This window comes from Mus pahari, chromosome 5, assembly GCF_900095145.1.
Source record: "Mus pahari chromosome 5, PAHARI_EIJ_v1.1, whole genome shotgun sequence".
Classification (NCBI taxonomy): Eukaryota; Metazoa; Chordata; class Mammalia; order Rodentia; family Muridae; genus Mus; species Mus pahari.
In genome coordinates, this window is record NC_034594.1 from 108,054,749 (window position 1) to 108,063,809 (window position 9,061).

At 49.7% G+C, this 9,061-nt stretch overlaps 1 protein-coding gene across 1 annotated transcript in view; it reads right to left on the reverse strand.

Moving 5' to 3' along the window:
* Atp2b4 (ATPase plasma membrane Ca2+ transporting 4) overlaps window positions 1-8,773 on the reverse strand; it is a 97,164-nt gene extending 88,391 nt beyond the window's left edge. The window contains 1 exon segment of the mRNA XM_029538723.1: window positions 8,421-8,773. The gene's annotated coding sequence lies outside the window, so the exon portion shown is untranslated.
* Between the last annotated feature and the right edge of the window lie 288 nt (window positions 8,774-9,061).

Genomic DNA, 9,061 nt, shown 5'->3' on the forward strand with positions numbered 1-9,061 from the left:
TGTGTGTGTGTGTGTGTGTGTGTATGTGTGTGTGTGTATGTGTGTGTGTTGGGAACTGAACCTAGGCCCTTTACAGGAGCAGCTTTTCTTTGGTTTCTTTTAATGGAAACTGGGTTTTACCTTCATCCTTTTCCTCTGTAGCAACAATGTTCTTTCCGTTTACTTTCTTATTTTGTGTGTGGGCAGTCAGGAAGACTTTGAGAAGTTGGTCTCTTCTCCCACCTATTTGGAAGCAGGCACCCTTTACCCATCTTGTCAGCCCCGAGCCCCCAATTTTTATGTTTTACTGACTTCTCTCTCTCTCTCTCTCTCTCTCTCTCTCTCTCTCTCTCTCCCTCCCTCCCTCCCTCTCCCTCCCCCCCTCTCTTGTTCTGGCTGCTGTTTTGCATGTCCCCCCTCCCCCCCTCTTTGAAACTAGATTTGGCTAACCGGTTTTGACTAGACCACAGACTGTGGTAGAAATTCCTCTTGGAAGGCTTGGGGAAGTTTTCCCTTCTGGCAGGAGGGGGTCCCTGTCACTGAGAATGCTTGATTCCTTACTAAGGTGACATGGATATGGTCTCACTAAAGATAGATTTTCTTCCCTCAGGTGAAGAGCAGCCTGTAAGGAGAGCTACCGTGTTATGGACTGAATGCTTCTGGGTCCTGCCCCCCAAATTCACAGAAGTTAAGTCCTGAAAGTGCTGGGATGAGCCATCAGGAGGGAGGAGCCTGGTGAATAGGGCGGGTGTCCTATGAGACACAGGAGAATGCCAAGGTCTCTGTCCCCGCCCCCTTCCGGGGGGGGGGGGGATAGAGAAGACAATGGCTTAATCAGGAAGTGGCCCTTGTCTGACTCCAGGTTTGCCAGTGTCTGATCTTAGATTTCTGACTTTCAGAAATGTGAAAAAGCAATTTCTGTGAAGCCAGTCACTCTGCAATGCATGCTGGGACCAACCTTTTATCTCATCATACGAGTCCCTCCCTGCTTAATAATTTTATCATCTATTAATGAGCCTGGTCTGAATCAGCTTACTGTTGGGGAAAATTCTGAAGGAAAGGGCAGGTTGGGAGTTATTGGCCAAGAGATACAAAGTTAGAAGAAATAAGTCTTTTGTTATCTGTTGTCTAGTGTGGAAACTATAGTTAATTATATGGTACACTTTAGAACTGCTGAGGGAATAGAGTTTAAGTGCTCATCATACCTCAACATGGAAAAGATAAGTGTGTGGTCCTGGACATGTTAAGCATCTTAATTTACTCATTCCATAGTCTATCACATTGTTTATTCCATATATACTTATTTTTCAATTAAAAAAAAAATCTAACTTAAGGGCTGACATGATGACAGATAATTTTAATCCCAGCACTCAGGAAGTAGAGGCAGGTAGATTTCTGTGAATTTGAGGTCTACATAGTGAGCTTCAAACTAGCTAGGGCTACAAAGTGAGACCTTGTTTCAAAAAAAGAAAAAAAAAATCAAATGTGAACAATTTCGCGCTGGAATCTCACGACTCTGTCCAGACTGGCCACGAACTTACCACCTGTGGTGGTGTGAACAGAAATGGCCTCTAAGGACTCACGTGTCTGAACGCTTGGTCCCCAGGAAACCGCACTATTAGAAGGTGTGGCCTTCTTGAAACAGTGTGTCACTGGGGTGGGGGTGGGGGTGGGGGTGGGTGGGCTTTGAGATCTCAGAGGCTTAGTTAGGCCAGGCCCAATATGGCTGTCTCTTCCTGCTGCCTACTGAGCAGATGTAGAACTCTCGGGCCCTTCTCCAGTACCATGTCTGCTGCATGCCACCATGCTTCCTGCCACGAGGATAATGGACTAAACCTCTGAACTGTAAGCCAACCCCAATGAAATGTTTTCCACTGTAAGAGCTGCTGTGGCCATGGTGTCTCTTCACAGCAATAGAAACCCTAACTAAGACACTACCCTATTGTGTCTCAAGTAAGTGAGACTGTAGGCATCTGCAACCAGGCCCAGCTAAATAGATAAATAAGCTTAAGGTAAGTGTATTTATTGTGCCATAAGAGGTTGAACCAGGGCCTGCCTGGTATATCCTAGGCAAGTACTCTACCATTAAGCTAAATTCCAACCATTTTTTTACATTGTTATTTGGAGACAAAGCCTTTCTAAGTTACCGGACAGGCCTTAAACTTGTGATTCTCCTGCCTCAGCCTCCTAGGCAGCCACCAGGCCATGCTAAACAGTAATGTAAAGAGTCACTTCTTCTGTGTCTGGTTCGCTTGTCTGTCTGTGAAGTTTTCCCTTCCTACCCTTCCTGGCTCCGTTAGACTTGACTTCTGACGTCCTTTTTTTATTACAGGTTACACTCTGTTCTGATTCTCAGTGTCTCACATCCATTGGGAAGCCCCTGTATGCAGGCTCCTGCGTTCTTTGACACAAGCGTGCTCCAGCTTCCTGGCACAACACAGTTCACTGTCCTTGTCCAGTCTCAGACTTGATAGCAATCAAGTGACACTGGCTTCTAATAGGGGAAGTGGTACCTAGTAATAAAAATCCAGGGGCTGGTGAGATGGCTCAGCAGGTGAGGGCGCTTGCTGTTGAATCCCATCCTCGGGACTCTACAAAGTTGTTCTCTGACCACGCCCTCAGTTTTGCACCCTCTCTCCACGCACATCTTGTACACACACATGCATGCAAGAAAAATAAACAAGTAAGTAAAAATCCAGGCACTGGATGTTGTTTTGCTTTTAGATGCAGACAAAGAAGCAAGGAACCCCACCCTTCCTCCCTTCTCCATCCATGTTCTTCTCTGTCTCTCTCCACACTCAGACCCTGCCTTTTAGACATCTAAATGCAGTTCCGGGCATAGATCCTCAGCTGCACTGTAACAGATGGAGCAGGTTTAGATTCGGGATGACGATGGCATGGATAGCAGCAAACCTATAAAGTGCAGTCCAAAGCTTCGCTCAATTCTTAGACCAGGTATTCTACAGGAATACAGAGTCGGAGCAGCGAGACTGAAAATAGTTGAATTAGCCGGAGACAGCGGCACAAGCCTACAATTCCAGGACTCGGGAGGGTGAGGCAGAAGGAGTGCTACAAGTTTAAGGCCAGCCTAACCTTGTCTCAAAAAAAAAAAGAAAGCCTTAAAATTGTTACTTAAGGGGCTGGTGAGATGGCTCAGTGGGTAAGAGCACCCGACTGCTCTTCCAAAGGTCTGGAGTTCAAATCCCAGCAACCACATGGTGGCTCACAACCACCTGTAACAAGATCTGACGCCCTCTTCTGGAGTGTCTGAAGACAGCTACAGTGTACTTACATATAATAAATAAGTAAATCTTAAAAAAATTGTTACTTAAATTAATTCTTTGTAATGAAATTATTACTCATTAGTCAGTGTTTCTGTTGTAGTCAGATTTAGTTTTTTTTTTAATCTAATTTAATTGTTGAAATATGTAAGTATTTTAATCAAAACTATCTGAAAAGGCATAGCCAGAGAAGTCTCACTCCCATCCTGTCATCTCATCTGCCTCCTATAGGAAACCATTTATTTTTTCTGATTTATTATTTGGGTATGTGTACATAGGCACACACACACAGAGACATCACACACACACACACACACACACACACACACACACGCAGACACACACATACACACCTTTCTCTTTTTTGAGACAAGGTTTTCCTATGTACCCCAGGCTGACCTCTAATTCACAGTGCTCCTCTTGCCTTCAGCTTGCAAGGTCTGGGACTATCGGCGTACACCACCATACCCAGCTTTAGTTACGTTCTTATGAATGGGCAGAAAGATGGTTTCCGAGGGTTTCTATTACAAATGCACCTTGACTCACCTTACACACACATCTTCCCTTACTTGTGGACAAGCATCTTTGGGATAAGACTCGGGCTCTGTGTGAATGTGCATGAAGCCTGTTGGATGTTGCCACCATCCCCTGTCAGAGTTGCACTGCTTTGCACTCCTGACACAGAGTCTACAAACTAGCCAGACCTCACAGTGAGTGCCCTGAGCTGAGCACTGGGAGCCCAGCCAGAGCCCAGGACCTGTCTAGTGGTAAGCACACCTTCTCAGCCCCAGGGCGTGCCGTGGGCAATGGCAGGAAGGCAGGAAGAGGGTGGCTTCACAGATGCCATTCCAGGCCATTTTCCCAAACAGTGTATGAAACTTTCCCAAATTCATGTGTGAAACTTGGTAAACCAGGAGAAAAGGGAAGAGTGAGTGAGCTGGTGGTGGGAGAGAGGGTGGAACCCAGGTCCTCGGTTCTCAGCCCCTTTCCCCAGTTCTCTCTCTCTCCCTGCTCCACACCGACCAACAGAAGCCATTGGCTCTGACTCTAAGTAGGTCCATTCCTGCTTTTACACTTGCAAAGGAAATAAGTCAGTGGAACAAGAGCAGCTCGTGGAAGGAAAAGAGGAGACAAAGAGATAGGAAACAGAGTATAAGACATTCCGCACAGCTCTCCTGGACTCTAACCCCAGGGCACGCTCACTTGTATGCCCTCAGAAATGGGGAAATGATTTAGTCATTACGGAAAACATCATTCAGGTTCCTCAAGCTGGAGTTGAGCACCTGCTTGGCATGTAAGAGGCCACAGGTTCGATTCCCAGCACCGCACAAACAGAATTAGAAATGGAACCGTCATGCGACCCAGCAATCGCACTGCTAGGTATGCATGTGAAGGAAATGAAATCAACACAGAGACATCAGGCTCTGTCTACCGCAGCACTATCCAAAACAGGGAAGAGAGCAAAGCAACCCGAATACCCATCAGTTGATGGACTGGTAAAGAAAGCAGGGCACTAATATGCCACAGTGTTCAGCCACGAAAGGCTGGCAACCTGTCATTTGTATTTGCAACAACACAGAAGGAGCAGGAGGAGGCCCCTCGTGTTAAGGGAAACCAGGCCTGGCGAGACAGATACAGATGGCTCTGTGTGGAATCTGGAAAAGCTGATTTTACAGAGTTGAGATGGAATGGTGGCTGCCAGGTTTGGGGGGTGGGGAGGGAGGGATGGAGACAGGATGATGGACACCTCCTAGAGGGGAGTAAATGTGTTCTGCTGTTCTATTCGAACGATAGGACTGGAGAAAATGATAGTGGGATGTTCACTTGCAAGAAATCACCTTTGAATTTTTTTTTCCCCCACCACAAGGAGATGACAAATATTCTAGATTTGAATAGAACATAAATGTGTACGATCCTGTGTCAATTTAGAACGACAAGTATATCATCTGTTTTCTACAGGGGAAAAAAAGTGGAGAAATGCTGTTAGAAGAATCCACCTAGAGAGTGCCTGCCCCGCCCTAACCTCTTCATCCTACTTCTCTCCTGGAAAGGGGGATGAGAGGATCAGGCAATGGGCTGGGTGGGTGGCATCTCTGGGAGGCACTTACAGGGAAGGAACACAGATGGCCTGGTAGATACCCTTCCAGGAAAGGGCAGGCCCAGGGTGGGGCCCATCACCTGTAAGGTAGCATCAAGTAGGCTTCCTGGGCTCCTAGGCACCCCAAATAAACAAACTCTTCGTCTCCTTTCAGTGTCTGGTAGATCTTAATGGGGGTGGGGGGCTGATCCTGAGAACACTGAATAATGAGCAAAGGACCATGGGTCCCCGAGAGGAGTCAACTTAGTTGTCTCAGGTGGCAGTCTGAGCTGCTGATAGACAGGGCTGGGGAAGAGCTAGCCTCGGTCCTCCTTCCTCTCTAGATCTTACAGAAACTGAGAGTAAGTCAGGCTCCTGCTGTTCCTGCTCAGGGACCTTGCTCTACCCAGCAGCAAGCCTTGGGTAGATTCTGACTCTTCTAGTTGGGGGTAGGGGTGGGGTGGGGGGGGTGGAGCTCACTTAGTACCCTCTTTCTGACTCTCTTCTGACATCAAAGACCATAGCTGTGTGACAAATCTGACTCAGCCACTCCCTCCCACTGTCTCAGTGGTGAGCAGGGTTCCCAGAGCAAGGAGAAGCTATAGAACAGAGGGCAAACCAGGGGCCCCTTCCGATAGCTCCTCATGCAACTGATTGTCTGTGTGCTAACACTCCACCCCTTGGGACTAGCAAGATGGACCTGTAGATAAGGTCTCCTCCCTCGAAGCCTCTCCTGACCTGAGACCTGAGTATGGGTGCCCTGGACCCACATCGTACAAGGAGAGAACACATTGTCCTCTGACCTCCAGATGTTTTTTTAAGAAATTAAGCTGCCCTTTTCTTCTCACTTGTGTTGACTGAGTACCTCTGTATGTCTCAGCACTGTGCTAGAAGCTGGGAACGTGAGGGGTGAGACAAGCTAAGCTCCTTCAACTTGACCTTGGATCCAGGGACATAGAGATGGAAAATGGAAGGGGAAGGGAATGAGGGACAGGCAGGGACTAGCAGACCAGAAGCCTCTACTCCTTCTAAGCCCTTTCTCCTGAGTGAGTACTCAGAGGGCAGAACCAGCCAGGAGGGTGGAGCTGGCTGCTGACAGGCTGACAATAGGGCGGGCCACAGAGGCAGCTAGAGGGGAGGAGGCCCAGATTCTGCATCAGTATTCCCAGGCCCTGGGGTTAGCACAGCTGGGAGAGGTGGGGGCCACAGCTGCCCTAGAGGCAGGACTCAAGGCTGCTAGAGCAGGTGCCCTAGTGCACTCTAAGCATCTCAGGTAGCAGCCATCCTTGTCTACCAGTGTCTGCCCCCAGGATTCCCTCCTCCCCTTCCTGGGGGTTACAGTGGCAGAGAGGTACAGTCTGAGCCATCGCCAAACGCTCCAAATGAAGGCGTGCTCTCGCCGCTTTCCTGGTTACACATTAAACTCTCCTAGCCTCAGTCTCTTTCCCAGGGTCTCTGCAAGGCTTTTTCCTCATAACCCAGACAGGTAGCTAGCTGGCTTCGCTAGCCTGCCTGATTCTTAGGGCCCTCTTCTGAAATCTCCCCTCTCCCCTAGGCCCCTTTCCATGCTGATCCCAGCCTGGAACAACCCTGGTCTTCTCCCTTCCAGATAAGGAGGACCCAGAGCAAGGGGGTGGGGGGGCTACAGGAAAGGGTCTCGAGTTAGGGAGAACCAGGAATAGGAGGAGCTCATGGGGTGGCGGTGGGGGGGGTTGGGGGGAGCAGGTGGATCTGAAGACCCCCTGCCAGACACCCCACCTGGAGGAGGAGATAGTTGGCCTGCAGAATGGGGACTTGTTTTCCCTCCCTTCAGTCCCCTCTCCTCTCTGGATATCACAGTGACTGCCCGATTCTCCATCTGACACAGAACCCACCCTACCTGGGCAGCACATGCTGGCACAGGGGCTGGAGAGGATTATGAGTCCTGTAGGAGTGCCCTGGAAGGAGTGCTCTAGCCAGGGCTGCTTGTCTCTGCTCCCAGGATTTATCAGGGGGAATGAGGGGTGGGGTGTCCTTCCATCTCTTCCATCCAGCTGGAGAGAAGCAAGTAGGCATTCTTTCTGAGATGACCATCAACTCATCTTGGGGAAAAGATGTCAAGTGGTCCCCAGGTCCAAGACAGGGAGAGAGGAAAGGGTGGGAGGCAATCCCAGTCTTATGACCTGTTCAAGGACCCTTTCAAGGCTCAGAGGCCCAAGGCGACAAGCCCCACAGCCTGGGGCTTGAAACTGAAAACTTTTCAAGTCCCTTCTCCTGCATTCCCTATAGACACAGAGATGCGTGGGGCGGTGCCCTCAGAGACACTCATACAGTTGGTTCTGGACGCTTACACTCACTCAAACAACAGCAGTGCGAGGGAACTCCCAGCTTTTTCCACAGCTAATTATAGACGTCAAAGTCTGAGGATGTTTTGTAAGCCACAGAGAGAAACTGCTGAGGTTTCTATGCAAAGCCAAAGAAATTGAATTTGTGTACTCCTGGTTCCCACCCTCCAACTTCTCCTAGCCCGTCTCTACCATGGCCACAGGGTGCCCCCTCCCTGGCCCCCAAGGCCTTCCTTCCCGCTGAAGATTTATTTGGACCTGTCCCCCCCCCCATCTCTCTTTGGGGCTTTCGAGAAAGGGAACAGACGCGGAAAATATTTTTTTTCCGCAACAGTTTTCCATTCTGCGGCTGGTTCCCAAGCCAAGGGGGAGGGGGAGGACAGGAGTGGGGAGGGAGGAGGTCGGCTGGAATAAATACTTCTTCCAAGAGCTTAATTTGGGTGCGAAATAGGCACTCCCTCCATTTCCCCCCCCCCCCATCCCACGATCCAGAGGAAAACGCAAAAAAAAAAAAAAAAAAAAAAAAAAAAAGATCACTTGTTTGATTACGCGATTCTTCGGAACCCAGGGAAGAAATATAATGTTGAAGAAATCATTCTCCGTCTCCCTCCACACACACACCTCTCTCTCCCATTCTGACATTCCACCCCTCCCAGAATTTGCTAGCTTGAGGAAATTAGGATCTTTGAGAAGCCGTTGAGAGGCAAGAAAGAAACAAAGTTTGCAAACCCCGAGCCAATTCATTCTCTTCAAGCCTACCTCTCTTTCTAGCAAAGATCCAGGTGTCTCCGAGCGGGACCGTCCCTCCGCGTTTCCATGGACCGAGTAGGGTGGGGTGACCACCCACNGCTCTCCCCAGTGTGGCAAACCACCTAGTGAGGCTGGCTTTGCGCTCTGGCTTTTCAGCTACAGCTGNGGGGAGTGGGCTGGGTCTTCTTCCCCAACCTTTCCACGCGAAGGACCTTCCCTGGGAGAAAATGGGTGCAGGAAGCTGGGCGGGTGTCTGATCTCGCTGTCTTCGGAGGGATGGACCCCCAAGAAGTTCGTGCCCCCACCCCACCCCCCAGCCTATGACAGTCTCAACAGCAGAGCTGTCTTAAGAAAATGCTTGTCATGGCAACAGCTCCAGCCAACTCTGGCCAGACTGGGGCTCNCCAGCTCTCCCCCAGCAGAGCGGGAGGAGAAAGGGGCGGAGCGCGAGCCAGCGGGGGTGGGGCTTGGCGAAAGGCCAGAGCATTGCTCAGCTCTTAAGGTGGCCCAAGTACAAGGCGCGGCGGGATGATGCTACTTGTTCCGGTCTTAAGGCGGAATGGGGAAGGCTTTGGGGAATCCTCTATCTTATTGGCTTTCCTCCTGCGCTGTTTCTTACTTGTTGACAGGAGCAGAGCAGGACTGTGTGT